The sequence below is a fragment of the Somniosus microcephalus genome, chromosome 9 (assembly GCF_052327205.1).
Source record: "Somniosus microcephalus isolate GS21.2 chromosome 9, FLI_Smic_1.0, whole genome shotgun sequence".
NCBI classification, from domain to species: domain Eukaryota; kingdom Metazoa; phylum Chordata; class Chondrichthyes; order Squaliformes; family Somniosidae; genus Somniosus; species Somniosus microcephalus.
In genome coordinates, this window is record NC_140995.1 from 124,761,132 (window position 1) to 124,785,920 (window position 24,789).

Here is a 24,789-nt window from a genome sequence, read left to right on the forward strand (position 1 = left end):
GCATGAATTTCAAATGTTAACTCACAGTTCATGGCAACGAGCCACTAAGAGCATAATTATGGAAAATTAGTTTGTCACTTCTCAGTTTGAACTCTTATGGAATTAAATGCCATCCTTTATTAGCATTGGACATGGGACATGCCGCAAATAAACAATTCCTTCTAAGTCCTCACACCAGGGGACATTTGCTTTGTCACACATTTGAATTAATTTTAGTAGAACCTTGAATCCATTAGCTCTGTTAAATTTCTCATTTCTTAATTTTTGTTTGTGTGAATTGGTAATAATAAAGAGTTTCATGTTGTAGTCATCACTGGGAACAGGATTGAGGTGGCCAAGCTCTCTTTGGTTAGTGTCTGCTTATTCCAGGTCTCTAGTTACGAACATAAGAATTAAGAGCAGGAGCAGGCCATACGGCCCCTCGAGCCTGCTCTGCCATTCAATAAGATCATGGCCGATCTTTGACCTCAACTCCACTTTCCCGCCCGATCCCCATATCCCTTAGATTCCCCTAGAGTCCAAAAATCTATCTGTCTCAGCCTTAAATATACTCAACGACTGAGCATCCACAGCCCTTTCGGGCAAAGAATTACAAAGATTCACAACCCTCTGAGTGAAGAAATTGCTCCTCAGCTCAGTCTTAAAAGGCCAACTCCTTATCCTGAAGCTATGTCCCTGGACTCTCCAGCCAGGGGAAACAATCTCTTACCATCTATCATGTCAATCCCCTCAGAATCTTTTATCATTCAATCAGATCACCTCTCATTCTTCTAAACTCCAGAGAGTATAGGTCCAGTCTACTCAATCTCTCCTCATAGGACAACCCTCTCATTCCAGGAATCAATCTAGTGAACCTTTCTTGCACCGCCTCAAAGACAAGTACAGTATATCCTTCCTTGGATAAGGAGACCAAACCTGTGCACAGTACTCCAGGTGTAGCAAGACTTCCTTACTCTTGTACTCCAACCCCCTTTTAATAAAGGCCAACATGCTTTCCTAATTGCTTGCTGTACCTGCATACTAACTCTGTGTTTCTTGTACTAGAACACCTAAATCTCTCTGAACACCAACATTTAATAGCTTCTCACCATTTAAAAATATTCTGTTTTCCTATTCTTCCTACCAAAGTGAATAACCTCACATTTCCCCACATTATACACCATCTGCCACCTTCTTGCCCACTCACTTAGCCTATCTATATCCCTTTGCCGGCTCACAACTTACTTTCCCACCTAGCTTTGTGTCATCAGCAAACTTGGATACATTACACTCGGTCCTTTCATCTAAGTCATTAATATAGATTGTAAATAGCTGAGGCCCCAGCACTGATCCTTGCGGCACCCCACTAGTTCTGCCAACCTGAAAATGACCCGTTTATCCCTACTTACATAGAAACATAGAAGATAGGAGCAAGAGCAGGCCATTCAGCCCCTCGAGCCCGTGCCGCCATTTAATGAGATCATGGCTGATCATCCCAATTCAGTACCCTGTCCCTGCTTTCTCCCCATATCCCTTGATCCCTTTAGCCTCAAGAAATATATCCAACTCCTTCTTGAATATATTTAATGAATTGGCCTCAACTGCCCTGTGTAGCAGAGAATTCCACAGGTTCACCACTCTCTGGGTGAAGAAATTCCTCCTCATCTCAGTCCTAAATGGCTTACCCCTTATCCTTAGACTGTGACTCCTGGTTTTGGACTCCCCCGCCATCGGGAACATCCTTCCTGCATCTAGTCAGTCTAGTCCTGTTAGAATTTTATAAGTTTCAGTGAGATCCCCTTTCATTCTTCTAAACTCTAGCGAATATAAGCCTAATCAACCCAATCTCTCCTCATACGTCATTCCTGCCATCCCAGGTATCAGTCTGGTGAATCTTCGCTGCACTCTCTCCATGGCAAGAACATCCTTCCTCAGATAAGGCGACCACAACTGCACAGACTACTCAAGGTGTGGTGTCACCAAGGCCCTGTACAACTGCAGCAAGACATCCTTGCTCCTGTACTCGAATCCTCTCGCTACGAAGGCCAACATACCATTTGCCTTCTTAATCGCCTGCTGCACCTGCATGCTTACCTTCAGCGACTGGTGCACAAGGACACCCAGGTCTCGTTGCACTTCCCCTTTTCCCAATCTATTGCCGTTCAGATAATAATCTGTCTTCCTGTTTTTGCCACCGAAGTGCATAACCTCGCATTTATCCACATTGGGCAGATGCATGGCAAATGCAGTATAATCACCCAACCTGTCCAAATCATACTGGAGTTTCTCTGCATCCTCCTCACAGCACCCACGCCCACCCAGCTTTGTGTCATCTGCAAACTTGGAGATATTACATCTAGTTCCCTTGTCTAGATCATTTATTTATATATATATATTGTGAATAGCTGGGTCCGAGCACCGATCCCTGCGGTACCCTACTAGTCACAGCCTGCCACTCGGAAAAAGACCCGTTTATTCCAACTCTTCGCTTCCTGTCAGCCAACCAGTTCTCTATCCAAGACAGTACCATACCCCCAATCCCGTGTGCTTTAACTTTGTACGCTAATCTCTTATGTGGGACCTTATCGAAAGCCTTCTGAAAGTCCAAATACACCACATCCACTGGTTCTCCCTTATCTATTCTACCAGTTACATCCTCAAAAAATTCCAGTAGATTAGTCAAGCACGATTTACCTTTTGTAAATCCATGTTGACTTTGTCCGATCATGTCACTGTTTTCCAAGTGCTCTGCTATTACATCTTTTATAATGGACTCTAGCATTTTCCCCACTACCGATGTCAGGCTTACCGGTCTATAATTCCCTGTTTTCTCTCTACCACCCTTTTTAAATAGTGGGGTTACATTAGCTATCCTCCAATCCGTGGGAACTGTTCCAGAGTCTATAGAATTTTGGAAGATGACCAGCAATGCATCTACTATTTCTAGGGCCACTTCCTTAAGTACCCTAGGATGTAGATTATCAGGCCCTGGGGATTTATCGGCCTTCAATCCCATCAATTTACCTAACGCCATTTCCCGACAAATACTGATTTCTTTCAGTTCCTCCCTTTCATCAGACCCTATGTTCCCTGACATCCCTGGGAGATTATTTGTGTCCTCCTTTGTGAAGACAGAACCAAAGTATGTATTTAATTGGTTTGCCATTTATTTGTTCCCCATTATAAATTCCCCTGATTCTGACTGCAAGGGACCTACGCTTGACTTCACCAATCTTTTTCCCTTCACATATCTATAAAAGCTTTTACAGTCAGTTTTTATGTTACCTGCAAGCTTACTCTCATAATCTATTTCCCCCCCTCTTAATGAATCCCTTTGTCCTCCTTTGCTGAATCCTAAACTGCTCCCAATCCTCGGGTTTGCTGATTTTTCTGGCCAAATTATATGTCCTCTCCTTGGATCTTATGCTATCCCTAATTTCCCTTGTTAGCCATGGTTGAGTCACCTTTTTTGTTTTATTTTTATGCCAAACAGGGATGAACAAATTCTGTAGTTTATCCATGCGATCTTTAAATGTTTGCCATTGCCTATCTACCGTCAACCCTTTAAGTAACGTTCCCCAATCCATCCTGTCCAACTCGCGCCTCATACCGTCGTAGTTTCCTTTTTATTTAAATTCAGGACCCTAGTCTCTGAGTCAACTACTTCACTCTCCATTTTAATGAAGAATTCTATCATATTATGATCGCTCCTCCCATAGAAACGTAGAAGATAGGAGCAGGAGTAGGCCATTCAGCCCTTCGAGCCTGCTCCGCCATTCAATGAGATCATGGCTGATCATCCAAATTCAGTACCCTGTCACTGCCTTCTCCCCATATCCCTTGATCCCTTTAGCCTCAAGAAATATATCCAACTCTTGAATATATTTAATGAACTGGCCTCCACTGCCCTCTGTGGCAGAGAATTCCTCAGGTTCACCACTCTCTGGGTGAAGAAATTCCTCCTCATTTCAGTCCTAAATGGCTTACCCCTTATCCTTAGACTATGACCCCTGGTTCTGGACTCCCCGGCCATCAGTAACATCCTTCTTGCATCTAGTCTGTCCAGACCTGACAGAATTTTACAGGTTTCGATGAGATCCCCTCTCAATCTTCTAAACTCCAGTGAGCATAAGCCCAATCGACACAATCTCTCCTCATACGTCATTCCTGCCATCCCAGGTATCAGCCTGGTGAATCTTTGCTGCACTCCCTCCATGGCAAGAACGTCCTTCCTCAGGTAAGGTGACCAAAACTGCACACAATACTCAAGGTGTGGTCTCACCAAGGCCCTGTACAACTGTAGCAAGACATCCTTGTTCCTGTACTTGAACCCTCTTGCTACGAAGGCCAACATACCATTTGCCTTCTTAACCGCCTGCTGCACCTGCATGCTTACCTTCAGCGACTGGTGCACAAGGACACCCAGGTCTCTTTGCACTTCCCCTTCTCCCAATCTATTGCCATTCAAATAATAATCTGCCTTCCTGTTTTTGCCACCAAAGTGGATAACCTCACATTTATCCACATTATAGTGCATTTGCCATGTTTCTGCCCAATCACCCAACCTGTCCAAATCGTACTGGAGTTTCACGACATCCTCCTCACAGCTTACCCTCCCACCCAGCTTTGTGTCATCTGCAAATTTGGAGATATTACATCCAATTCCCTCGTCCAGATCATTAATATATATTGTGAACAGCTGGGGTCCTAGGACCGATCCTTGCGGTACCCCACTAGTCACTGCCTGCCACTCGGAAAACGACCCGTTTATTCCAACTCTTTGCTTTCTGTCCGCCAACCAGTTCTCTATCCAAGTCAATACCTTGCCCCCAATCCCATGTGCCTTAATTTTGCACGCTAATCTCTTATGTGGGACCTTATCGAAAGCCTTCTGAAAGTCCAAATACACCACATCCACAGGTTCTCCCTTATCTATTTTACCAGTTACATCCTCAAAAAATTCCAGTAGATTAGTCAAGCATGATTTACCTTTTGTAAATCCATGTTGACTTTGTCCGATCCTGTCACTGCTTTCCAAGTGCTCTGCTATTACATCTTTTATAATAGACTCTAGCATTTTCCCCATTACCGATGTCAGGCTTACCGGTCTATAATTCCCTGCTCTTTCTCTACCACCTTTTTTGAATAGTGGGGTAACATAAGCTACCCTCCAATCCATGGGTACCGTTCCAGAGTCTATCGCGTTCTGGAAGATGACCAGCAATGCATCTACTATCTCTAGGGCCACTTCCTTAAGTACCCTGAGATGTAGACCATCAGGCCCTGGGGATTTATCGGCCTTCAGTCCCATCAATTTTCCTAACACCATTTCCCTACAAATACTGATTTCTTTCAGTTCCTCCCTTTCATCAGACCTTATGTTCCCCGGCATCTCTGGCATCCAAGGGGCCTCGCACAACAAAATTGCTAATTAATCCTTTCTCATTACATAATACCCAGTCTAAGATGGCCTGATCTCTAGTTGGTTCCTCGACATATTGGTCCAGGAAACCATCCCGTATACACTCTAGGAATTCCTCCTCCACCGTATTGTTACTAATTTGGTTAGCCCAATCTATATATAGATTAAAGTCACCCATGATGACTGCTGTGCCCTTATTGCACGCATCTCTAATATCCTGTTTAATGCCATCCCCAACCTCAGCATTACTGTTTGGGGGTCTGTATACAACTCCCACTAACGTTTTCTGCCCCTTGGTATTTCTCAGCTCTGCCCACACAGATTCCACATCATCAGAGCTAATGTCCTTCCTTACTATTGTGTTAATCTCCTCTTTAACCAGCAATGCTACCCCACCCTCCTTTTCCTTTTTTCCTGTCCTTCCTGAATATTGAATACTCTGGATGTTGAATTCCCAGTCTTGGTCACCCTGGAGCCATGTCTCCATAATCCCAATTATATCATAATAACTGTTTACATCTATTTGCGCAGCTAATTCAACCACCTTATTATGAATGCTCCTCGCATTAAGACACAAAGGGGGAGAAATTCAGTTGGTTGCACCACCCGTTAACGCCTTAAGAGGGCGATAAGTGGGGCGCGAGGCGGCTAGCGCCCGGGCGCGGCGAGACCTGCGCCTCTTGCGAAATTGAGCGGACATTTAGCGGTGGCGCAAAACCGCAATGCCCGCTCAGCTGCGCGCGCAGCTCCTGACGTAATTTCATGGTGCAACGCCCTTGTGGCGCTCCGAACCAGAAATTCAGTGGCGCCCCCCTCCTTTCCGCCTGTCGCTCCCAGCGACTGGTTGACTGGAACGGTCCCCAGTCGCTGTGGGGCTGGGGGGGGTGCTATTTAAAGGGGGCACTTCCTGGCTTCTTTGTGGTAGCCATTTTTGGACCACTCCTGTGTGTGAGAGAGAGAGAGAGAGAGAGAGAGATTTGCAGAGAGACAAAGGGAGAGAGCTTTCTGCATTGAGTCAGCGCTCGCAGAGGTACTTTTGGCTTCTGACCAGAACTTTGTAGTTGGTTTGCTTTTTCACTGGCATAACCTTGAGTGGCCACATACTATGGGGGCTGCAATGGGTGGGAACGTTGGGCTTCTCCATTACATTGAGAGGGCTCGGAGACGCCAAGAGAGAGTGCCAATCATGGCCAGACGGAGGAGGGCCAACAAGCGTCGGCACACGAGACCTTACCGTCCCAGGGTTTTCCGCCAACGGTTCTCATACCTCAACATGTCTGAGGAGCAGTGTTTTCGGAGGCTGCGATTCAGCAGGGAGGTGGTCACTGAGCTCTGCCACCTGCTTCAGCCAGATCTGCAGCCTCAACCGAGGAGCAGGACGTCTCTCTGTCGGTGGCAGTGAAGGTCACAGTGGCTCTCAACTTCTATGCCACCAGCTCCTTCCAATCCACTACTGGGGACATTGCCAATATCTCCCAGTTCGCGGTGCATTGCTGCATCCGTCAAGTCACGAATGCCCTCTTTAAAAGGAGACGTCCGTACATATCCTTCCCCATGACCCTGGACAAGCAGCAAGAGCGCGCAATGGGATTTGCAAGAATAGCGGGCTTCCCCATGGTCCAGGGCGCCATTGACTGCACACATGTGGCTTTGCGGGCGCCGCAAGAGAATGCCGAGGATTTCCGCAACCGGAAGGGGTTCCATTCGTTGAATGTCCAGTTGGTATGTGACCACAGACAGCTGATGCTCGCTGTCAATGCCCGCTTTCCAGGCAGCAGCCACGACGCCTTCATCCTGCGCCAGACTTCTGTGGCAGACCTTTTCGAAACCCCGGTTCACACAGGAGGCTGGCTTCTCGGGGACAAGGGCTATCCACTGTGCACCTGGCTGATGACCCCGCTCCGTGCGCCCAGCACCCCTGCTGAAGAACAATACAATGAGAGCCATCAAGCGACCAGGAACATCATTGAGCACACAATCGGCATGCTCGAGCAACGGTTCCACTGTCTGGACCATTCCGGGGGAGCCCTTCAGTACTCACCTGAGCGAGTCTCCCATTTCGTTGTAGTGTGCTGCATGCTGCATAACCTGGCAATCCTCAGGACTCAGCCACTGCCACCAGACATTGGAGCACCAGCAGAGGAGGAGGAGGAGCACCAAGACGAGAGGGAGGCACAAATTGCAAGGGCCGTCCGTCAGCGGCTTATTGCAAGTCGGTTCTAGGCCCCCTCTGAGGGAATGGCTTGTGCCATTGAAAGAACATGAATGGAACCGTTCCACAGCCCCTAAGCCGGTCAAGGCAACAATAGTTCAAAGAGCAAACATGCACATTCTGAATAAAGATACTTCTTTATTTAACAAACTGTGTGCCCTTCCCGCATGACAAAGTAACAGAAAACCCCCCAAAAAAGCAGTCAGACACATAACTGGCTCTCACAACCTGGAGACAATGAACAAAACAGTAACCAAAAAATGACCACGATCCTCGGCCTTCAATAAAACATTTAACAGCATTTTGCCACACCTCCTACTTTTTGCTCTTCGAGGGTGATCTGCTTCGCTTGCGAGATTCGCCCCTTCCCACCCTGCAGCTCCTCCGCAATGGGACCCCAATGGCTGCAGCAAGGCTGGGGGAAGGCTGCTGAGTGTCAGAAACTGAGTCGGCAGATGCCCTTGAGGGACGGTCTGGACCTGGAGGGCCCGGCTGCTGACTCTGCATGGGCGGCAGCAGTCTGTCCTACAGGTGGTGGCAGCTGCAGTGGAGAAGTGACAGTGTTGGCAGCAGGAATGCTGCCATCCTGACAGAGGACAGCAACTCCCTGGTCGGACGACACACTGGCACTCCCACGGGGCAGCACTGCAGCATGCGGAGCAATCTGCTGAAGCACAGACTGCTGGCCTGCTACGACGCGGCGAGGGCCCCGGCGATTCGTGCCTGATCCAGCGAGGGTGGCAGCAGTCAGTGCTCGTGTGGCCTCAATCTGCGTCTGCATCAGACCAGCCACTGACTGCATTACACCACTAAGCACTTGCGTGGAAGTCGCCTGTGCTGCGCCGAAGTCCTGGAGACTCCTTGCCTGTGCTGCGCCGAAGTCCTGCAGACTCCTTGCCAGTGCTGCGCCGAAGTCCTGGACACTCCTTGCCAGTGACTCAATGGATTCCGGCATCCTTGCCACTGCAGCCATGAGCTCAGTGTGCCTGTGCTCCGCCTGGGCGCTCATTTCAGCGAGGAGCCGCACCTCTTCTGCGCTCACTGTAGCAGGATTCGAGGCCAGACTCTCCCTCCGGGGAGAAGGCCGCCGAGCTTCCCTACCTCCCCCCGCGTTGCTGCAGCCCGCTGGGCCTCGGAGCTTCACCCTCCTCAGACCATTCCCCACTGCTCCCCTTCAGGGAAGACGTGTCCCCATTATGGCCATGGGCTGCCTCGGCTAAGGGTGGCACTGATGGTCCGGCTTCCTCTTCCTCCTCGCCTTCAGAGTCACTCACAGTGGCAGCTTGAGGGCCCACCTCCTCACCTGGCGAATCAGCATCTGAAAGCAGGGAGGTACAAGAGTGGCTTTAGCGTGAGGACAGGGCGGCAGCGAGGGAGGCATGAGTGCTGCAACGCACTATATTGGTTCGATAGTAGCAAAGGATGCTGGTGTGAGGCACAAGTGGGAGGAGAGAGGTCAAAAAGGTGATGGACCTTACCATTGCTGTCCATAATGGGGTCGGCATCTCCAGTGGCGATTGGGGCCAATCATCCGGCCTGCCATAATCTGCTGGACTTGCTGCTCCAGGTCAGTGAGGGCTTGAAGGTGAGGCTGGCCTCCCCCGGTCCGTTGCTGCTGCCTCCTGTTATGGGCCAGCTTGCCCTGCAAGAGAAAGGACGGACTCTGAGTACAATGTGAAGCCCTGATCTTGGCTGCACTGCCTCCCATGGTCGAATAGCCCTTAGTGTGTAAAGTGCTGAATGTGCATGTGAGTTTCATGAAAGGCCCATAGGTGTTGGATGAGGGCTGGGCATTGGGGCTTTCAGGACCCTTTGGCCATAGTGAGGTGGACATGCAGGGATGAAGAGGATACTGAAAAGGGTACTCACCCTGACGACCTGAGTGAGGTCGTTGAACTTCTTCCTGCATTGCACTGGGGTCCTAGGCACCATGCTGCTGGAGGTCACTCTGTGAGCCACCTCCCGCCAAGCTTTGCAATAGTCGTTGGGCAGCGGCCTCCTGCCACTGTCCGGGAACAGGATAGATCGCCTGCGCTCCACCGCGCCAACCAGAACCTGCAAGGCCCCCTCACTGAACCGTTGCGCTCGCTCCCTAGCCCTCTCCATGGTCCTAGGTGTTTGAATTTGGCAGCAGGTCTGTCCAGGCCGTAGCAGTAGGTGGCGATAATTTGCGCTGGGCGCTAAATTTCGCGCCCGCTCGAGTATTCCACCCCAAACGTGGTGATACTGAATTTCTCCCCCAAAGCCTTCAGGCTTGATTTTTTAACACTCTTAGTCATTTTAGAATTATTATTTACAGTGGCCCTGTTTGATTTACACCCTTGATTTCTCTGCCTTCCAATTTTGCTTTTCTCCTTCCTGTCTTTTGCTTCTATCCTTGCTTCCCTTTCCTCTGTCTCCCTGCACAGGTTCGCAACCCCCTGCCATTTTCGTTTAAACCCTCCCCAACAGCACTCGCAAACACTCCCCCTAGGACATCGGTTCCGGTCCCGCCCAGGTGCAAACCGTCCAGCTTGTACTGGTCCCACCTCCCCCAGAACCGGTTCCAATGTCCCAGGAATTTGAATATATATTAATGATCTAGACGAGGGAACTAGATGTAATATCTCCAAGTTTGCAGACGACACAAAGCTGGGTGGGCATGTGTGCTGTGAGGACGATGCAGAGAAACTCCAGTACGCTTTGGACAGGTTGGGCGATTGGGCAGATGCAGTATAATGTGGATAAATGCGAGGTTTTCCACTTTGGTGGCAAAAACAAGAAGGCAGATTATTATCTGAACGGCAATAGATTGGGAAAAGGGGAAGTGCAACGAGACCTGGGTGTCCTTGTGCACCAGTCGCTGAAGGTAAGCATGCAGGTGCAGCAGGCGGTTAAGAAGGCAAATGGTATGCTGGCCTTCGTAGCGAGAGGATTCGAGTACAGGAGCAAGGATGTCTTGCTGCAGTTGTACAGGGCCTTGGTGAGACCACACCTTGAGTATTGTTTGCAGTTTTGGTCGCCTTATCTGAGGAAGGATGTTCTTGCCATGGAGGGAGTGCAGCGAAGATTCACCAGACTGATACCTGGGATGACAGGAATGACGTATGAAGAGAGATTGGGTCGATTAGGCTTATATTCGCTGGAGTTTAGAAGAATGAGAGGGGATCTCATTGAAACATAAAATTCTAACAGGACTAGACAGACTAGATGCAGGAAGGCTGTTCCCGATGGCGGGGGAGTCCAGAACCAGGGGTCACAGTCTAAGGATAAGGGGTAAGCTATTTAGGACTGAGATGAGGAGGAATTTCTTCACCCAGAGAGTGGTGAACCTGTGGAATTCTCTACCACAGAAGACAGTTGAGGCCAATTCATTAAATATATTCAAGAAGGAGTTAGATATATTTCTTAAGGCCAAGGGGATCCAAGGGATATGGGGAGAAAGCAGGGACAGGGTACTGAATTTGGATGATCAGCCATGATCGCATTGAATGGCGGAGCAGGCTCGAGGGGCCGAATGGCCTACTCCTGCTCCTGTCTTTTATGTTTCTATGAATCCCTCCCCCTTGCACCATTCCTCTAGCCACGTATTCATCCGAAATATCCTTCTATTTCTACTCTGATTAGCATGTGGCACTGGTAGCAATCCTGAGATTACTACCTTTTGAGGTCCTATTTTTTAATTTACTGCCTAACTCCCTATATTCAGCTTTTAGGACCTCATCCCGTTTTTTACCTATATCGTTGGTACCTATATGCACCACGACAACTGGCTGTTCACCCTCCCCCTCCAGAATGCCCTGCAGCCGCTCCAAGACATCCTTGACTCTTGCACCAGGGAGGCAACATACCATCCTGGAGTCTCGTTTGTGTCCGCTGAAACGCCTATCTATTCCCCTTACAATAGAATCCCCTATCACTATAGCTCTCCCGCTCTTTTTCCTCCCGTCCTGTGCAGCAGGACCACCCATGGTGCTAGGAAGTTTGCTGCTGCTGCCTTCCCCCGATACGCCATCTCCCTCAATATCCAAAGTGGTATATCTGTTTGAAAGGGAGATGGCCACAGGGGACCTCTGCACTACCTGCCTGCGCCTACTACTCTGCCTGGTGATCACCCATTCCCTTCCTGCCTGTGCAGCCTTTACTTGTGGTGTGACCAACTCCCTAAACGTGCTATCCACGATGTCCTCAGCATCGCGAATGCTACAGTATGTATCCATTCGCAGCTCCAGCACCGCAATGCGGTCTGTCAGTAGCTGCAGCTGGATACACTTCCTGCACACATGGTCGTCGGGGACACAAGAAGTGTCCCTGATTTCCCACATAGTGCAGGAGGAGCATGCTACGGGACCGAGCTGTGCTTCCATGACTTACCCTTTAATTAATTCAAATTAAATTAAATCAAATCAATATCACTAATTACACTACAATTAAATGACATACTCCAGGGCCCTTGTTTACTACCACTCCCCGCTACACAACAGAGACCCCAGAAACAATAAACCACAAAAATTAAGTTTGGAAAAAGAGAGAAATACTCACCAACCAATCACTTACCTGCTTTCTGGTGACTTCACACTTCGATTACTTTTTACTTCTCTCTGCTGCCGCCGGTGTGTCTGGGCCGCTCTCATCCCCGCTCTTTAATTCCTCGGTCTCCGTGCTCAGTCTCCACCCAGGGCCGCTCTCGCTGCTGCCGCCGGTGTGTCTGGGCCGCTCTCATCCCCGCTCTTTAATTCCTCGGTCTCTGCGCTCAGTCTCCACCCAGGGCCGCTCTCGCTGCTGCCGCCGGTGTGCCTGGGCCGCTCTCATCCCCGCTCTTTAATTCCTCGGTCTCCGCGCTCAGTCTCCACCCAGGGCCGCTCTCGCTGCTGCCGCCGGTGTGCCTGGGCCGCTCTCATCCCCGCTCTTTAATTCCTCGGTCTCCGCGCTCAGTCTCCACCCAGGGCCGCTCTCGCTGCTGCCGCCGGTGTGCCTGGGCCGCTCTCACTCCCCACTCTTTAACTCCTCAGTCTCCACCCAGGGCCGCTCTCGCTGCTGCCGCTTCTCTTTTCTGTCCATTAACTAATTCCCTATCCATGCTAATACATTACCGCAAACCCCATACGCTCTTATCTTGCGTAACAACCTTTTATGTGGTACATTATCAAATGCCTTTTGGAACTACATCCCCTTTATCTACCCTGCTAGTTACATCCTCTAAAATTTGCCAAACATGATTTTCCTTTCATAAACTGAGTGGCTGCTGCCAACGACCGGAAACAGCACAGAAGCATACTGCACACTCCAACAATCAGAAGCATGATGTTTCTGCTTTTTTAAAAACGAGCCCGCTCCCTTCCCAGCTTTTTCTCACCAGCCGGCTCCCTTCCCGGCTTTTTCTCACCAGCCGGCTCCCTTCCCGGCTTTTTCTCACCAGCCCACTCCCTTCCTGGCTTTTTCTCACCAGACAGCTCCCTTCCCGGCTTTTTCTCACCAGCCCACTCCCTTCCCGGTTTAAAAATTTTTTTTAACGAACCAGCTCCCGTGACGAACCGGAAGTGCGCATGCGCAGAACGCTTCCGGTTCGTTGGTAGCAGTCGCGTCCAAACACGAGTCCCCTTTCATAAAACCATACTGGCTCTGCCTAATTATATTATGATTTCTAAGTGCCCTGTTACCACTTCCTTAATAATGGATTCCAGCATTTTCCTGATGACTGATGTCAGGCTAACTGTCCTGTAATTCCCTGTTTTCTCTCTCCTTTCTTGAATAGCAGGGTTACATTTGCTACCTTCCAATGCGCTGGGATCATTCTATAATCTAGGAAATTTTAGAAGATCACAACCTATGCATCCACTATCTCTGCAGCCACCTCTTTTAGAACCCTAGGATGTCGGCCATCAGGTCCATGGGGGTTGTCGTCTTTTAGTCCCATTAGTTTCTCAAGTATGTTTTCTCTGCTGATATTAATTACTTTAAGTTCCTCACTCTCATCAGCCCCTTGGTCCCCCGCTATTTTTGGTATGCTTTTTGTGTCATCTTCTACTGTGAAAACAGATAGAATTTTTTTTTTTAAGTCTCTGCCGTTTCCTTATTTCCCCCATATAATTTCTCCTGTCTCAGCCTCTAGGAGACCAACACATACTTTTGCTACTCTCTTCCCTTTTACATGTAAATGTAACACCCCTATTTAAGAAAGGAGGGAGACAGAAAGCAGGAAACTATAGACCAGTTAGCCTATCATTTGTTGTTGGGAAAATGCTGGAGTCCTTCATTAAGGAAGCAGTAGCAGGGCATTTGGAAAATCATAATGCAGTCAAGCAGAGTCAGCATGGTTTTATGAAAGGGAAATCATGTTTAACAAATTTGCTGGAGTTCTTTGAGGATGTAACGAGCATGGTGGACAAAGGTGAATCAGTGGATATGGTGTATTTGGATTTCCAGAAGGCATTCGATAAGGTGCCACATAAAAGGTTACTGCTCACGGAGTTGGGAGTAATATATTAGCATGGATAGAGAATTGGCTAACTAACAGAAAGCAGAGAGTCAGGATAAATGGGTCATTTTCCGGTTGGTAAACAGTAACTAGTGGGGTGCCACAGGGGTCGGTGCTGGGGCCTCAACCATTTACAATCTACATTAATGACTTGGATGAAAGGACCGCGTGTAATGTAACCAAGTTTGCGGATGATACAAAGATGGGTGGGAAAGTAAGTTGTGCAGAGGACTCAAAGAATCTGCAAAGGAATATAGACAGGCTAAATGAGTGGGCAAACATTTGGCAGATGGAGTATAATGGAGACGGGGAATTATAGACCGGTAAGCCTGACATCGGTAGTGGGGAAAATGCTAGAGTCCATTATAAAAGATGTAATAGCAGAGCACTTGGAAAACAGTGACAGGATCGGACAAAGTCAACATAGATTTACAAAAGGTAAATCGTGCTTGACTAATCTACTGGAATTTTTTGAGGATGTAACTGGTAGAATAGATAAGGGAGGACCAGTGGATGTGGTGTATTTGGACTTTCAGAAGGCTTTCGATAAGGTCCCGCATAAGAGATTAGCGTGCAAAATTAAGGCACATGGGATTGGGGGCAAGGTACTGACTTGGATAGAGAACTGGTTGGCAGACAGGAAGCAAAGAGTTGGAATAAACGGGTATTTTTCTGAGTGGCAGGCAGTGATTAGTGGGGTACCGCAGGGATCGGTGCTAGGCCCCAACTATTCACAGTATATATTAATGATCTAGATGAGGGAACAAGATGTAATACCTCCAAGTTTGCAGACGACACAAAGCTGGGTGGGCGTGTGTGCTGTGAGGAGGATGCCGAGACACTCCATTATGATTTGGACAGGTTGGGTGATTGGGCAGATGCATGGCAGATGCAGTATAATGTGGATAAATGCGAGGTTATCCACTTTGGTGGCAAAAACAGGAAGGCAAATTATTATCTGAATGCCAATAGATTGGGAGAGGGGGAAATGCAACGAGACCTGGGTGTCCTTGTGCACCAGTCGCTGAAGGTAAGCATACAGGTGCAGCAGGCGGTTAAGAAGGCAAATGGTATGTTGGCCTTCGTAGCGAGAGGGTTTGAGTACAGGAACAAGGATGTCTTGCTGCAGTTGTACAGGGCCTTGGTGAGACCACACCTTGAGTATTAAGTGCAGTTTTGGTCGCCTTATCTGAGGAAGGATGTTCTTGCCATGGAGGGAGTGCAGCGAAGATTCACCAGACTGATACCTGGGATGGCAGGAATGACGTATGAGGAGAGATTGGGTCAATTGGGCTTATACTCGCTGGAGTTTAGAAGAATGAGAGGGGATCTCATTGAAACTTATAAAATTCTAACAGGACTAGACAGACTAGATGCAGGAAGGATGTTCCCGATGGCGGGGGAGTCCAGAACCAGGGGTCACAGTCTAAGGATAAGGGGTAAGCCATTTAAGACAGAGATGAGGAGGAATTTCTTCACCCAGAGAGTGGTGAACCTGTGGAATTCTCTACCACAGAAGGCAGTTGAGGCCAATTCATTAAATATATTCAAGAAGGAGTTAGATATATTTCTTAAGGCTAAAGGGATCAAGGGATATGGGGAGAAAGCAGGGACAGGATACCGAATTTGGATGATCAGCCATGATCTCATTGAATGGCAGAGCAGGCCCGCGGGGTCAAATGACCTACTCCTGCTCCTATCTTCTATGTTTCTGTGTGGGGAAAGTGCGAGGTTATCCACTTTGGCAGGAAAAATTAAAAAAGCAAACTATTATTTAAATGGAGAGAGATTACAAAATGCTACAGTTCAGAGGGACCTGGGGGTCTTTGTGCATGAAATACAAAAAGTTAGCATGCAGGTACAGCAAGTAATCAAAAAGGCAAATGGAACATTGGCCTTTATTGCAAGTGGGTTGGAGTATAAAAGCAGAGAAGTCCTGCTACAACTGTACAGGGTATTGGTGAGACCACGCCTTGAGTACTGCGTACAGTTTTGGTCTCCTTATTTAAGGAAGGATATACTTGCATTGGAGGCAGTTCAGAGACGATTCAATAGGTTAATTCCAGAGATGAGTGGTTTGACTTATGAAGAAAGGTTGAGCAGGTTGGGCTTATACTCATTGGAATTTGGAAGAATGAGAGGTGATCTTATTGAAACATAGAAGATACTGAGGGGGCTCGACAAGGTAGATGCAGAGAGGATGTTTCCCCTCGTGGGGAAATCTAGAACTCGAGGGCATAGTTTCAGAATAAAGGGTCGCCCTTTTAGAACTGAGTTGAGGAGGAATTTCTTCTGAGGGTGGTAAATATGTGGAATTCTCTGCCCAGAGGGCCATGGAGGCTGGGTCATTAAATACATTTAAGGTGGAGATGGACAGATTTTTGCAAGATAAGGGAGTGAAGGGTTATAGGGAACGGGCAGGGAAGTGGCTTTGAGCCCAAGATCAGCCATGATCTTATTGAATGGCGGAGCAGGCTTGAGGGGCCAAGTGGCCTATTTCTGCTCCTATTTCTTATGTTCTTATGTACATACTTGTAGAACCTCTTGCAATCTGTTTTTATATTTCTTGCTAATTTACTCTCATACTTTATTTTCTCTTTTAAAATATTTTTGGTCATCCTTTGCTGCTTTCTAAAGCTCTCCCAATCCTCGGGATTATTCTTCGCAACATTATAAGCCTCTTTTAATCTAATACTATCCTTAACTTCTTTAGTTATCCACAGATGGATCACTTTTCTGTAGATTTTTTATTCTCAATGGAATGTATATTCGTTGAGAATTTTGGAATATTTAAATGTTTACATTGCTTATCTACCATCATAACTTTTAATCAAATTTCCCAATCTACATTAGCCAACTCACCCCTCATACCTATGTAATTGGCTTTATTTAAGTTTAAGACTAGCTTCGGATTTAAGAATGTCACTCTCAAACTCAATGTGAAATGCTATCCTATTATGATCACTCTTCCCCAGAGGATTACTATGAGATTACTAATTAACCCGGTCTCATTACACAAAACAAGATCTAAAATAGTCTGTTCCTGGTTGGTTCCATGACGTATAGTTCTAGGAAACTGCCTCGAATGCATTCCATAAACTCATCTTCCAGACTACCCTTGCCAATTTGATTTGCCCAGTCTATATAAAGATTAAAGTCCCCCACGATTATTGTATTACCTTTGTTACAGGCTCCTATTATTTGTTGATTAATACTCTGTCCAGTGGTATAGCTACTGTTTGGGGGGCCTATAAACTACTCCCACCGCTGTTTTCTGCCCATGTTATTTCTTATCTCAACCCATACTGATTCCACTTCCTGATCTTCAGAGCCAAGATCCTTTCTCACTACTGTCCTTATGTCATCCTTTAGTATCAGGGCTAACCCCAGGCCCCTTTTCCAGTCTGCCTGTTTTTTCGAAACATCAAGTACCCTGGAATATTTATATATAATTCACTCTCTCTCTCTCCCCCAGTCTCTCTCTCTCTCTCTCTATCTCCCCATTTTCTCTCTCCCCGTCTCTCTCCTCTCTCTCCCCGTCTCTCTCTCTCTCTCTCTCTCTCTCTCTCCCCCGTCTCTCTCTCTCTCTCTCTCTCTTCCCCGTCTCTCTCTCTCTTCCCCCGTCTCTCTCTCTCTCTCTCCCCCCCGTCTCTCTCTCTCTCTCTCCCCCCCGTCTCTCTCTCTCTCCTCCCCCCGTCTCTCTCTGCTCTCTCCCCCCCGTCTCTCTCTCTCTCCCCCCCGTCTCTCTCTCTCCCCCCCGTCTCTCTCTCTCTCTCCCCCTGTCTCTCTCTCTCCCCTGTCTCTCTCTCTCTCTCTCTCTCCCCTGTCTCTCTCTCTCTCTCCCCCAGTCTCTCTCTCTCTCTCTCCCTCAGTCGCTCTCTCTCTCCCCCCTCAGTCTCTCTCTCTCTCTATCTCCCCAGTCTCTGTCTCTCCCTCCCTCCAGTCTCTCTCTCTCTCTCCCCCCAATCTCTCTCTCGCTCCCCCGTCTCTCTATCTCTCTCTCTCTCTCTGTTTCCCAGTCTCTCTATCTCTCTCTCTCTCTCTCCCCAGTCTCTCTCTCTCTCTCCCCGTCTCTCTCTCTCCCAGTCTCTCTCTCTCTCTCTCTCTCTCTCTCTCTTCTCTCTCTCTCTCTCTCTCTCTCTCTCCCAGTCTCTCTCTCTCTCCCCAGTCTCTCTCTCTCTCTCCCCAGTCTCTCTCTCTCTCCCCAGTCTCTCTCTCTCTCCCCAGTCTCTCTCTCTCCCCCCCAGTCTCTCTCCTCTCTCTCCCCCCAGTCTCTCTCCTCTCTCTCCCCCCAGTCTCTCTCCTCTCTCTCCCCTAGTCTCTCCCCGAGTCGCTCTCTCTCCCCCCTCAGTCTCTCTCCCTCTCTCTCTCTCTCCCCCCAGTCTCTCTCGCTCTCCTCCAGTCTCTCTCTCCCCCCAGTCTCTCCCCCCAGTCTCTCTCTCTCTCTCTCCCCTCCAGTCTCTCTCTCTCCCCCTCCCCCCAGTCTCTCTCTCTCTCTCCCCTACTCTCTCCCTCTCCCTCCACTCTCTCCCTCTCCCCCCAAGTCTCTCTCTCTCTCTCTCTCTCTCTCTCTCTCTCCCCCCAGTCTCTCTCCTCTCTCTCCCCCCCAGTCTCTCTACTCTCTCTCTCTCTCTCTCTCTCTCTCTCCGTCTCTCTCTCTCTCTCTCTCTCCCCCAGTCTCTCTCTCTCTCTCCCCCTCAGTCGCTCTCTCTCTCCCCCCTCAGTCTCTCTCTATCTCCCCAGTCTCCCCCCTCTCTCTCTCTCTCTCTCTCCCCGTCGCTCTCTCTCTCTCCCCCCCCCAGTCTCTCTCCCTCTCTCCCCCCTGGTCTCTCTCTCTCTCTCTCTCTCTCTCTCCTCTCTCTCTCTCCCCAAGTCTCTCTCTCCCTAGTCTCTCTCCTCTCTGTCCCCCCAGTCTCTCTACTCTCTCTCTCTCCCCTGTCTCTCTCTCTCTCTCTCTCTAACCCATTCTCTCTCTCTCTCCCCCCTCAGTCGCTCTCTCTCCCCCCTCAGTCTCTCTCTCTATCTCCCCAGTCTCTCTCTCTCTCTATCTCCCCATCTCTCTCTATCTCCCCATCTCTCTCTATCTCCCCAGTCTCTCTCTATCTCCCCGTCTCTCTCTCGCTCCCTCTCTCCCCCCAGTCTCTCTACTCTTTCTCTCAATTCAATTCAATTCAAATCGCTTTATTGGCATGATAAGGTACATCTTATGTTGCCAAAGCACCGAAAAACATTTATGGTTGAACACATAAACGCAGATCTATTCATATAGTGTATAAACAGATATATCCCTGAGTGGATAAATATACATTCGTATAATTTGTATATACTCTTTTCTTGGGTTTACTGGTTGTCCCTCTGTTTATGGCAAGCTGTAACATAGTGTGCCGCTAAGGTTACACAATTTCTCTGTTCCCCTAGTAGGTATGGGAGTTTTTGGTCGTCATTCAAATTTCTGAATTCAGGGCATATTTTTGTGAATTTTTGGTAGAAATTCTCCCTGATGCCCTGATATTTTCCACAAGCTGTGAGGAAGTGTGCCTCTCTGTCTCCACCACTCCCTGACTGCAGTGAGAGCATATCCTGTCCTCTCTTGGCAGCCGGGTCTGTCTGTGTCTGCCTTTTTCGATGGCCAGGCTATGTTCACTAAGTCTACCTTGTCAAGGTTTTTCTCAGTTTGCTATCCTTTACCATGGTCAGGTATTCAGCCATGTTGTATTGTCTGTTTAGGGCCAAGTAGCAATTGAGTTTGTTTTGGGTTTTTGTTGTTTCTGCCCAATATGACAGGTATTTTTCCTTTTGCTTAGTGACAATTGTGTTGGGTCGAATTCTCTGTGCTACGATGTCACTGTCCTGGGGCTGGTTATTGTTAGTAGTGTTAGTAGTTACTTCACTGAGTCCCAGGACTAGTTGACTGAGGGTATTCTTCTTTATGGTCCTCTCTTGGCATTTCAGGGCTTCGTAATGATAGCGGTGGGGGTTGCTCATTTTTAGGTGTTTCCAAAATTTGGTGGCTCTTTTTTGGATAGTAATTATTAATGGATATTGGCCTAGTTCTGCCCTGCATGCATTGTTTACGCTTTTCCTTTGAGTCTGGAGGATACTTTTACAGAATTCTGCATGTAGGATCTCAATTGGGTGTTTGTCCCATTTTGCAAATTCTTGTTGTGTTAGCGGTCCCCACACCTTACTGCCATAGAGTGCAATTGGTTCAATTACTGATTTAAAAATTTTGAGCCAAATGCTAATTGGGATTTCTATTTGGATTGATTTTTTAATGGCATAGAAAGCCCTTCTAGCTTTCTCTTTCAGTTCATTCACAGCCAGATGAAAATTTCCCGTAGAGCTGATATTTAAGCCCAAGTATGTGTAGTTAGTGGTTTGTTCAATTTTAGTTGGTCCTAGTGTGAAATTTATTCTGGGTCCCTGATGTCTGGATCTTTGCTGGAACACAAGGACTTTGGTTTTTTGGGGGTTTATTGTCAGGGCCCAGGTCTGACAGAATGACTCTAGCAGATCCAGGTTCTGCTGTAGACCCTCCTCTCTCCCCGTCTCTCTCTCTCCCTGTGGTAAACCACTGCTAACTCTGTACATGTCTGTGTGGTAAACCACTGTTAACTCTGTACAGGTCCGGGCATGGCTCCACCCCTGGCTCCACCCCTAAGCCCGGGTATAAAGGTGACTCACCACCCTTCCCCCGGGAGCTCTTAGGATGGATCCACTAGCAGAGGCATGCTCCAGTTCTTAGTCAATAAAAGCCTACTTCGTATAAGTTCAACTCGTAGTCTTTGGTGTTGTTGATAGTGCATCAATTTTATTGACTAAATTTTCGACATGGAGCAAATCTTGAAGCCGGAACGTTTAGACCTGGATACTCAAGCAGCAGATGCAGCCAATAGCTTTGAACACTGGCTGAGCTGTTTCGAAGCCTTCCTGGAGGCCTCCAGCACTACCGTCACTACAGATGACGCGAAACGGCTTGTCTTGAACTCACGGGTGAGCCACCGAGTCTACTCGATCATCCGAGACGCCACAACTTACGCGGCCGCCATCGCGACGCTAAAGGAACAATACGTGAGGCTGTTAACGAGGTCTACGCCAGACACCTCCTGGTTACCCGAAAACAGCGCCCCGGGGAATCGGGGCGCCGAATATTTACTGGCACTGAGAGTCCTCGTCCGGCCTGTAATTGCAAAGCGGTGACGGCCAAGGAATGCACGAAGACCTGATCCGAGACGCCTACGTAGCCGGCATCAGGTCCAACTATACACGGCAGAGGCTGCTGGAACAGAGGGGGCGCGACCTGCAGAAGACGGTGGCCCTCGCTAACTCGTTAGACGTGGCCCTCCAGAACATGGACGCCTACCCCCCTGACCGGATGGCCACGTGGATGTCACGGGAGCAGCCATCTTGGGACCCGGTAAGGCCACAAGCCGCCAGCAGCCCAACTACAGCTGCAATGACCAGAGGCCAGAAAATGCTACTTCTGCGGCCAGGCCAAGCACCCCAGACAGCAATGCCCAGCAAAGGACGCGACCTGCTCCAAATGCGGCAAGAAAGGCCACTACGCGAGAGTGTGCAGGGCGAAATCGACCCCCAATTCCAGCAGCGCCGCGTGTGAAACGTGCAGGGCCGCCATTTTGGACCCCACCAACCACGTGTGAGCCGTGCGGGCCGCCATTTTGGGCACCACCAGCCACGGGGGAGCCGCCATCTTGGAACACCATTTCGGGACCAGGCCCCCGGCGCGGGCGAATACTACAGCGACCCACCGACCTCGACGATGGCCTCCATCACCCTGGACCAATCTAGGCCCCATCAACTAGCCAGGTTCATGATGAACGTAAAGGTAAATGGCCATGCCACAAATTGCCTTTTCGACAGCGGAAGCACGGAGAGCTTCATCCACCCCGACACGGTGCGACACTACTCCCTATCGGTTATGCCCACACGCCACCAGGTCTTTATGGCCTCAAAGTCCCATACGGCGGACGTCGCGGCTACTGTGTAGCGACTCTGACAGTGAACGGCGTGGAGTACAGAGATTTTAAATTCCTCGTCCTGCCACAGCTCTGCGCTCCCGTACTGCTAGGATTAGACTTCCAGTGCCATCTGGAGAGCATCACGATGGCATATGCGGGCCCCTGCCCCCACTTACAGTCTGCAGCCGGCAGAATTTAAACACGGCGCCGCGCAAAGTATGCAGCCTGTCCACCCTGAAGGTCAAACCCCGCCCGTTGTTCGCTAACCTCGCCAAAGACTGCAAGCCAATTGCTACTAAAAGCAGGCGGTACAGTGCCGGGGATAGGAGCTTTATTAAATCAGAAGTAGGAAGACTCCTGAGGGAAGGGATTATCGAGGGCAGCACCAGCCCATGGTGACCCCAAGTGGTGTAGTGAAGACTGGCGAAAAACAGCGCCTGGTTATTGATTACAGCCAGACGATCAATCAATACACGCAATTAGACGCATACCCACTTCCCCGCATATCTGACATGGTCAACCAGATAGCACAATACCGGGTATTCTCGACGATTGATCTGAAGTCGGCATACCACCAGCTCCCCATCAGGCCTGAGGACCGTCAGTACACGGCCTTCGAGGCTGACGGTCGCCTCTACCACTTCCTCCGAGTCCCCTTCGGCGTCACCAACGGGGTCTCAGTCTTCCAAAGGGAGATGGACCGGATGGTTGACCAGAACGCGCTGCAGGCCACCTTCCCCTATCTAGACAATGTCACCATCTGCGGCCATGACCGGCATGACCACGACGCCAACCTAGAAAAATTCCTCCGTACGGCCCAACGGCTGAATCTGACATACAACAGAGAAAAATGTATGTTCCGCACCACGCGCCTTGCTATTCTTGGCTGCGTGGTGAAAACGGAGTCATTGGCCCCAACCCCGACCGAATGCGCCCCCTCCTGGAACTACCCCCCCCCCCCCACTGCCTAAAAGCCCTGAAGAGATGCCTAGGGTTCTTCTCTTACTACGCCCAGTGGGTGCCCAACTATGCGGACAAAGCCCGGCCCCTCATCAAGTCAACCTCCTTCCCCCTGACGGCAGAGGCCCACGCGGCCTTCACCCTCATAAAAGAGGACATTGCGAAGGCCACAATGCACGCAGTGGATGAGTCCATCCCTTTCCAAGTGGAGAGCGATGCATCCGACTTCGCCCTAGCCGCAACCCTTAACCAGGCGGGGAGGACCCGTGGCCTTCTTCTCACGGACCCTCCAGGGCCCCGAAATTCGACACTCCTCAGTCGAGAAGGAGGCCCAGGCGATAGTGGAGGCTGTACGGCACTGGAGGCATTACCTGGCCGGTAAACGTTTCACCCTGCTCACTGACCAACGGTCAGTAGCATTTATGTTTAACAACAGACAAAGGGGGAAAATCAAAAATGATAAGATATTGCGGTGGAGGATCGAGTTATCCACCTACAACTACGATATCTTATACCGGCCCGGGAAACTTAATGAGCCCCCCAGACGCCCTATCCCGTGGGACATGTGCCAACGCACAAGTCGATAGGCTACGGATCCTCCACAATGATCTCTGCCACCCGGGGGTCACCAGGTTCTTCCATTTTATTAAAGCTCGCAACCTGCCTTACTCCATCGAGGAGGTCAGGACCATGACCAGGAACTGCCAGGTCTGCGCCGAATGCAAACTGCATTTTTATAGGCCAGACAGGGCACATCTGATTAAAGCCACCCGCCCCTTCGAACGTCTCAGCGTCGATTTCAAGGGGCCCCTTCCCTCCTCTGACCGCAACACGTACTTCCTCAATATTATTGACGAGTACTCCCGTTTCCCCTTCACCATCCCCTGCCCGGACATGACCAGCGCCACAGTCATCAGGTGCCTCAACGACCTGTTCGCCATATTTGGCTTCCCCAATTACATCCACAGCGACAGGGGCTCGTCGTTCATGAGCGACGAGCTGCGCCAGTACCTGCTCGAGAAGGGCATAGCCACGAGCAGGACTACCAGCTACAACCCCCGGGGTAACGGACAGGTAGAGAGGGAGAACGCAACGGTGTGGAAGACCGCCATGCTCGCCCTAAAATCCAAGGGCCTCCCAATCTCCCGCTGGCAAGATGTCCTCCCCGATGCGCTCCACTCCATACGATCACTGCTCTGTACTGCCACAAACGCCACCCCTCACGAGAAGATGTTCATCTTCCCCAGGAAATCCACCTCGGGGACATCACTACCGCCATGGCTGACGTCTCCGGGACCCGTCCTGCTCAGGAAACACGTGAGGAGCCATAAGACGGACCCCCTGGTCGAAAAGGTTCACCTCCTCCACGCCAACCCACAGTACGCCTACGTGGCGTATCCTGACGGGCGGGAGGACACAGTCTCAATTCGAGACCTCGCACCCTCAGGTACCACCCGAAACACCATCGATCACCATCCACTACCTCCACCCACCACCACTACCCACGACGCACCACCGGGGTGTCTACCACGAACTGACGACAGGCCGGTGCCATCCCTACCCTGAGAGGATGACACGCCAGTGCTCCGTCCCACGCGAGAAGCGGCCGCGGGCAAAGAACCGCCGCAAACGGCACCACGAAGATCATTACGGCAGACAAGACCCCGGAGAGACTTTCGTATACGAACTTTTGAAACGCTTCACCCCGCCGGACTCTTTTTAAACGAGGGGTGAATGTGGTAAACCACTGCTAACTCTGTACATGTCTGTGTGGTAAACC

The 24,789-nt window shown here is 49.5% G+C and overlaps 1 protein-coding gene across 5 annotated transcripts in view; it reads left to right on the plus strand.

Moving 5' to 3' along the window:
• Window positions 1–24,789, plus strand: part of med23 (mediator complex subunit 23) — a 150,929-nt gene that overhangs the window by 108,203 nt on the left and 17,937 nt on the right. The window lies entirely within an intron of this gene.